The 8,249-nt window shown below is 40.4% G+C and overlaps 1 non-coding gene across 1 annotated transcript; it reads right to left on the bottom strand.

The window, feature by feature from the left end:
- Positions 1-707: 707 nt before the first annotated feature.
- On the bottom strand, positions 708-815 carry LOC112760313 (small nucleolar RNA R71). Its single transcript, XR_003180760.1, has one exon. It is a non-coding gene; the product is annotated as a small nucleolar RNA R71 (small nucleolar RNA).
- Positions 816-8,249: the final 7,434 nt, after the last annotated feature.

The raw sequence follows: 8,249 nt of genomic DNA, 5'->3' as shown, positions 1-8,249 counted from the left end.
TTCTCTCATCTCCTTCTAATTATTTATTTATCTACTAATACTTCTCTTCTTCTTAAAAATTTGAACCCTCTCCCTCTTTCTGTGTTCGAATTTCTTTTCTTCTTCTACTCACATAAAGGAATCTCTATAATGTGACATAGAGGATTCCTCTTCTTTTCTGTTTTCTTCTTTTTCATATGAGCAGGAATAAGGATAAGAACATTCTTGTTGAAGCTGATCCTGAACCTGAAAGGACTCTGAAGAGGAAGCTAAGGGAAGCCAAAGCACAACTCTCTAGAGAAAATCTGACATAAATTTTCGAAAAAGAAGAAGACATGGCCGAACCCAACAACAATGCAAGGAAGATGCTTGGTGACTTTACTGCACCAAATTCTAATTTACATGGAAGAAGCATCTCAATCCCTGCCATTGGAGCAAACAATTTTGAGCTGAAACCTCAATTAGTTTCTCTGATGCAACAGAACTGCAAGTTTTATGGACTTCCATTAGAAGATCCTTTTCAGTTCTTAACAGAATTCTTGCAAATCTGTGATACTTTTAAGACCAATGGGGTTGATCCCGAGGTCTATAAGCTTATGCTTTTCCCGTTTGCTGTAAGAGACAGAGCTAGAATATGGTTGGACTCTCAACCTAAAGACAGCCTGAACTCTTGGGATAAGCTGGTCACGGCTTTCTTAGCCAAGTTCTTTCCTCCTCAAAAGCTTAGTAAGCTTAGATTGGATGTTCAAACCTTTAGACAGAAAGAAGGTGAATCCCTCTATGAAGCTTGGGAGAGATACAAAGAACTGACCAAAAGGTGTCCTTCTGACATGCTTTCAGAATGGACCATCCTGGATATATTCTATGATGGTCTATCTGAATTATCTAAAATATCATTGGACCATTCTGCATGTGGATCCATTCACCTAAAGAAAACACTTGCAGAAGCTCAAGAACTCATTAACATGGTTGCAAATAACCAGTTCATGTACACTTCTGAAAGGAATCCTGTGAGTAATAGGACGCCTATGAGGAAGGGAGTTCTTGAAATTGATACTCTAAATGCCATATTGGCTCAGAACAAAATATTGACTCAGCAAGTCAATATGATCTCTCAGAGTCTGAATGGATTGAAGGAATCATCCAACAGTACTATAGAGGCATCTTCTGAAGAAGAAGCTTATGATCCTGAGAACCCTGCAATAGCAGAGGTGAATTACATGGGTGAACCCTATGGAAACACCTATAATCCCTCATGGAGTAATCATCCAAATTTCTCATGGAAGGATCAACAAAAGCCTCAACAAGGCTTTAATAATGGTGGAAGAAACAGGTTTAGCAATAGCAAGCCTTTTTCATCATCCACTCAGCAACAGACAAAGAATTCTTAGCAGAATCTATCTAGCTTACCAAATATAGTCTCTGATCTATCTAAGGCCACTTTAAGTTTCATGAATGAAACAAGGTCCTCCATTAGAAATTCGGAGGCACAAGTGGGCCAGTTGAGTAAAAGGGTCACTGAAACCCCTCCTAGTACTCTCCCAAGCAATACAGAAGAAAATCCAAAAGAGAGTGCAAGGCCATAGCCTTACATGGTGTGGCCAAACCCAAAGAGGAGGAAGAGGACGTGAATCCTAGTGAGGAAGACCTCCTGGGACGCTCAGTGACCAATAAGGAGTTTCCCTCCGAGGAACCAAAGGAATCTGAGGCTCATCTAGAGACCATAGAGATTCCATTGAACCTCCTTCTCCCCTTCATGAGCTCTGATGAGTATTCATCCTCTGAAGAGGATGAAGACATTACTGAAGAGCAAGTTGCTAAGTACCTTGGTGCAATCATGAAGCTGAATGCTAAATTATTTGGTAATGAGACTTGGGAAGATGAACCTCCCTTGCTCACCAATGAACTAAATGCATTGGATAGACAGAAATTACCTCAAAAGAAACAGGATCCTGGTAAATTCCTAATTCCCTGTAACATAGGCACCATGACCTTTGAGAAGGCTCTGTGTGACCTAGGGTCAGGAATAAACTTAATGCCACTCTCTGTAATGGAGAAACTTGGGATCTTTGAGGTGCAAGTTGCCAGAATCTCTTTAGAGATGGCAGACAACTCAAGAAAATAGGCTTATGGACAAGTAGAGGACGTGTTAGTAACGGTTGAAGGCCTTTACATCCCTGCTGATTTCATAATCCTAGACACTGGGAAGGATGAGGATGAATCCATCATCCTTGGAAGACCCTTCCTAGCCATAGCAAGAGCTGTGATTGATGTGGACAGAGGAGAATTGATCCTTCAACTGAATGAGGACAACCTTGGGTTTAAAACTCAAGGATCTCCTTCTGTAGCCATGGAGAGGAAGCATGAAAAGCTTCTCTCACTGTAGAGTCAACCAAAGCCCCCACAGTCAAAATTTAAGTTTGGTGTTGGGAGGCCACAACCAAACTCTAAGTTTGGTGTTGGGAGGTTCCAACAATGCTCTGAACATCTGTGAGGCTCCATGAGAGCTCACTGTCAAGCTATTGACATTAAAGAAGCGCTTGTGGAGAGGCAACCCAATGTTATTTAATCATATCTGTTTTATTTTCTTTTTTATTAGGTTGATGATCATGTGGAGTCACAAAAACTACTGAAAAATCAAAAACAATGAAAAATAGCGTTAAAAACAGCACACCCTGGAGGAGAGCAGTCTGGCGTTTAAACGCCAGAAACAAGCATCTGTCTGGCGTTTAACGCCAGAAACAAGCATCTGCCTGGCGTTAAACGCCAGAAACAGGCTACATTTGGGTGTTTAATGCCAGCAACAAGCAGCAATCTAGCGTTAAACGCTAGGATTGCACAGCATGGGTGTTTTACACGCCTAATTGGAGCAGGGAAGTTAAGTCCTTGACCCCACTTGATCTGTGGACCCCACAGGATCTCCTCAAGATCTGTGGACCCACAGGATCCCCTCAGGATCTGTGAACCCCACAAGATCCCCACATCTTCTTCTCTCCTCTTCATACCTTTTCATAACTCTCTTCCCCAAATACCCTTCACCAATCACCTCAATTACTCTTTCCCATCACCTCTTCACCACTCACATCCATCCTCTCTTCCCCATAAACCCTACCTACCTTCCAAATTCAAACTATTTTCCGTCCCAAATCCAATCCTAATGGCCGAACCCTAAATCCCATCCCACCCCTATATAAACCCCTCATTCCTTCTTCATTTTCACACAACTCAACCCTTTCTTCTTCCCTTGGCCGAATACACACCTCTCCCCCTCTCATCCATTCTTTTTCTTCTTCTCCTTCTTTCTTTCTTCTTTTGCTCGAGGACGAGCAAATATTTTAAGTTTGGTGTGGTAAAAGCATAGCTTTTTGTTTTTCCAAAACCATTTATGGCACCTAAGGCCAGAGAAACCTCTAGAAAGAGGAAAGGGAAGGCAATTGCTTCCACCTCTGAGTCATGGAAGATGGAGAGATTCATCTCAAAGGTCCATCAAGACCACTTCTATGAAGTTGTGGCCAAGAAGAAAGTGATCCCTGAGGTTCCTTTCAAGCTCAAAAAGAATGAGTATCCGAATATCCGAGATGAAATCCGAAGAAGAGGTTGGGAAGTTCTCACCAACCCCATTCAACAAGTCGGGATCTTAATGGTTCAAGAGTTCTATGCAAACGCATGGATCACTAGGAACCATGATCAAAGTGTGAACCCGAATCCAAAGCATTGGCTCACCATGGTTCGGGGGAAATACTTAGACTTCAGTCCGGAAAATGTAAGGCTAGCGTTCAACTTGCCAATGATGGAAGAGAACGCATGCCCCTACACAAGAAGGGTCAACTTTGATCAAAGGTTGGACCAAGTCCTCATAGACATATGTGAGGAAGGAGCTCAATGGAAAATTGACTCAAGAGGCAAGCCGGTTCAATTAAGAAGGCATGACCTCAAACCAGTGGCTAGGGGTGGCTAGAGTTCATTCAATGCTCAATCATTCCTACCAGTAACTGGTCTGAAGTTACTATAGACCGGGCCATCATGATCCATAGTATCATGATTGGAGAGGAGGTGGATGTTCATGAGATTATACCTCAAGAACTTTACAAGGTGGCTGACAAGTCCTCCACTTGGGCAAGGTTAGCATTTCCTCACCTCATATGCCACCTCTGCAATTCGGCTGGAATTGACATAGAGGGAGACATCCTCATTGAAGAGGATAAGCCCATCACTAAGAAAAGGATGGAGCAAATAAGAGATCATGGACCTCAACAAGAGCATGAGGAAATTTCCCACCATGAAATCCCTGAGATGCCTCAAGGGATGCACTTTCCTCCACAAAACTATTGGGAGCAAATCAACACCTCCCTAGGAGAATTAAGTTCCAACATGGGACAACTAAGGGTGGAACACCAAGAGCACTCCATCATCCTTCATGAGATTAGAGAAGATCAAAGAGCTATGAGGGAGGAGCAACAAAGGCAAGGAAGAGACATAGAGGAGCTCAAAAGCACCATTAGTTCTTCAAGAAGAGGAAGACGCCACCGTCACTAAGGTGGACCCGTTCCTTAATCTCCTTGTTCTTATTTTCCTGTTTTTCGTTTACTATGCTTTATGTTTATGTTTGTGTCTTATTACATGATCATTAGTATTTAAGTGTCTATGCCTTAAAGTTATGAATGTCCAATCCATCACCTCTCTTAAATGAAAACTGTTTTAATTACAAAAGAACAAGAAGTACAGGGTTTCGAATTCATCCTTGAAACTAGTTTAATTATTTTGATATGGTGACAATACTTTTTATTTTCTGAATGAATGCTTGAACAGTGCATATGTCTTTTGAAATTGTTGTTTATGAATGTTAAATATGTTGGCTCTTGAAAGAATAATGAAAAAGGAGACATGTTATTTGATAATCTGAAAAATCGTAAAAGTGATTCTTGAAGTAAGAAAAAGCAACGAATACAAAATCTTGCAGAAAAAAAGAGAAAAAAAGAAAATAGCGAAAAAAATAGAAAAAGAAAAAGCAAGCAGAAAAAGCCAAAAGCTCTTTAAACCAAACGGCAAGAGCAAAAAGCCAATAGCTCTTAAAACCAAAAAGGCAAGGGTAATAAAAAGGATCCAAGGCATTGAGCATCAGTGGATAGGAGGGCCTAAAGGAATAAAATCCTGGCCTAAGCGGCTAAACCAAGCTGTCCCTAACCATGTGCTTGTGGTGTGAAGGTGTCAAGTGAAAACTTGAGACTGAGCGGTTAAAGTCAAGGTCCAAAGCAAAAAAAAAAAGAGTGTGCTTAAGAATCCTGGACACCTCTAATTGGGGACTTTAGCAAAGCTGAGTCACAATCTGAAAAGGTTCACCCAGTTATGTGTCTGTGGCATTTATGTATCCGGTGGTAATACTGGAAAACAAAGTGCTTAGGGCCATGGCCAAGACTCATAAAGTAGCTGTGTTCAAGAATCAACATACTGAACTAGGAGAATCAATAACACTATCTGAATTCTAAGTTCCTATAGATGCTGATGAGTATTTTGGAGGAAAAATAATTTTCTCCCAAAACACACAAATCTAACCGGCAAGTGCACCGGGTCGCATCAAGTAATAAAAACTCACGGGAGTGAGGTCGATCCCACAGGGATTGATGGATCAAGCAATTTTAGTGGGTGATTAGTTTAGTCAAGCTGACATTTAGTGAATTGTGTGAAATGTAGCCAACAGAAAGTAAATTGCAATGAATCTTAAAAATGCAGAAAGTAAAATTGCAAGTAAGTTAAAGAACAAGAAAGTAAAATAGCTGAAACTTAAATTGCAAGAAAAGTAAATTGCATGAAAAGTAAAGGGGCTGGGGTATTGGAAATTAAAAAGAGCAATAGATCACGCAACTGGAAATTTAAATTGCAGGAAGAATAAAGGAAATTGGATGCTGGGAATCAAAACAGAATTGAAATTTTGAAGTGCAGTGAATTAAAAGCAGCAAGAAAAACAAAGAGAAATCTCAGAGGGAGAATGAAACAGAACACCTTCAATTCTCCACCCAAGATTCAAAACAAAGAAAATTAAAGAGAGAGCTCTCAAATTCTAGTGCTCCCTAGTGGAGCCAGCCTCCTCACAAATATGAAAATGATGCCTTATATAGGCTTTACAAAATGGAAATGAAAATGAAATTAAAAACAAATTACAATTAAATGAAATTCCTATTTTATCTATTTCTTGTGCCTTTGAGTGATGATCATTTGGGCCCTTGCTCTTGATGGAATTGGGTTGATAAAGGCCTTGGTTGATTGCTCTTCGAGTTTGAAGAGGAACCGAATTGAACCGGGTTGAGTTTGCAAAAGTTGGACCAAAAGTTGGAGCTAAAGTTAGGGGTCTAATTTTGGCTCCAAATTTTCATAGCAGCCCACAAAACTTGCTGGTATGAACGTTGGTGCCAACGTTAGGGGTCTAACTTTGACCCTAACGTTGGCCTCCCTTATGCACTTTTATGGCGCCAACTTTGTCCTCTTGTCATGTTGCCAATTTTATGCCCAATATAGACTATCATATATGGTTGGAAAGCTCTGAATGTCAGCTTTCTAACCCATCTGGAATCACTTCAATTGGACATCTACAACTCAAGTTATGATCATTTGAAGAGGGCATGGTCGCTGGCTTTAGTGTGCAGCGTTTGAGGTAACGTTAGCCCTCAAACGTTGGCGAAAACGCCAGTTCTGGAGGCTCAAATGTATTGTCCACCCCATACTATTATACATTGTTGGAAAGCCCTGGATGTCTACTTTCCAATGCCGTTGGGAGCACATTATTTGGAGCTCTACAGCTCGAGTTATACTCCTTTGAAGGTGCAGAGGTCAGTTGGCCTCACTGCAGGTTGCCACCATGTTCGTTTATGCTCATTGCGGGGCAGTTTTCTCCCTCAATTTTAGTGTCCACCATGCAGTGCCATATATGCTGGAAAGCTCTTGATTCCTACTTTCCAATTCTTCTTGAATCATCTCATTTGGAGCTCTGTAGCTCAAGTTATTCTTGTTGGAAGTATACCCCTTGTATGCCTTGTGGTGTGTGGCGCCAACGTTAGCCTCCAAGTTAGGGGGCTAACGTTGGCGCAAACGTTGGCCCTTCTCCCTTATGTTTTCATGTGCCAACGTTAGCCTCCAAGTTAGGGGGCTAACGTTGGCGCAAACGTGGGATGGCCAGGGAGGAAATTTCAAGTTCCAACGTTAGCCTCCAAGTTAGGGGGCTAACGTTGGGGCTAACTTCTTGCTTCCTGGTTCAATTTCACTTATACCATTGTCCTCTCTTCACTCCTAGCCATTCCTCTTTGCTTCAACCTTTCTCCAAGCTTTCTTCACCTATCATTAATCAACCAAACACATCAAAGCTATGCTCAAAATCATGAGATATTCATTCTTTCATAATATGTGACAATTTTAGCATAAAACCTCATGAAATAGTATGAATTCATACATGGTTGATTAAATCAAAGGAAACATGAAAATTTACCCAATTGGCTTGCTTATGGCTCAAGAAAGTGCATAATTCAATTGAAAACAAAAGAAAAAGGCTAGTTAAAATAGGCTAAGATGACTTGTCATCACAACACCAAACTTAAAGCTTGCTTGTCCCCAAGCAAGAAAAGAATCATGCAATAAAGATTGACAATCCAAGGCAAGAAGAATAGCAACTCAATGTTCATGGTAAGCTAGTTTTTTAAGCATACTACAATCACAAAAGAAATGTAAATGATTGATGCTTCCATCTAGCTCAATTTATGAAATCTTTTTCTTATATTTCTTCCTTGAAACAAGCTTTTGATTTTCTTATTAGCTTCTCCTTTTTGGGTGCTTTGCCCCATGAGTTGATAACAAAGCTACGACTTCTAAATGCTTTGTTTTCAAGTATTACCACTTGATACATAAGCACCACAAGCATTTGATTAGAGGACTTCATTAAGCTCATTTTTCTTTTCTTTTCTTGACTCTCTAATCATTGATGCTCAGAGCCTTGAGCTTTGAGGGAGTGCTTTTGCACTTTGAGCCTAACCTTGACTTCTAAGTGTTTTGTTTTCAAGCATTTGGCTTGATACATAAACACCACAAGTACTTAACAAATGAATTGCCATTGGTACTCAGAGCCTTCAGCTTTCTCATTCTTTCCCTTTTTCTTTTCTTGCTTTATTTTGCATTTGCTTCTTCGAGGTTTTCATGATTTTAAAAGATTTCACAAAATGTCCTAGATGAAAACTTCAATTAAATAAAATCTAATGCAATTAAGCAACAATCAAACATACTAGCTT

Source organism: Arachis hypogaea, chromosome 16 (assembly GCF_003086295.3).
Source record: "Arachis hypogaea cultivar Tifrunner chromosome 16, arahy.Tifrunner.gnm2.J5K5, whole genome shotgun sequence".
NCBI lineage: Eukaryota > Viridiplantae > Streptophyta > Magnoliopsida > Fabales > Fabaceae > Arachis > Arachis hypogaea.
This window is presented reverse-complemented; position numbering and strand designations above follow the sequence as displayed.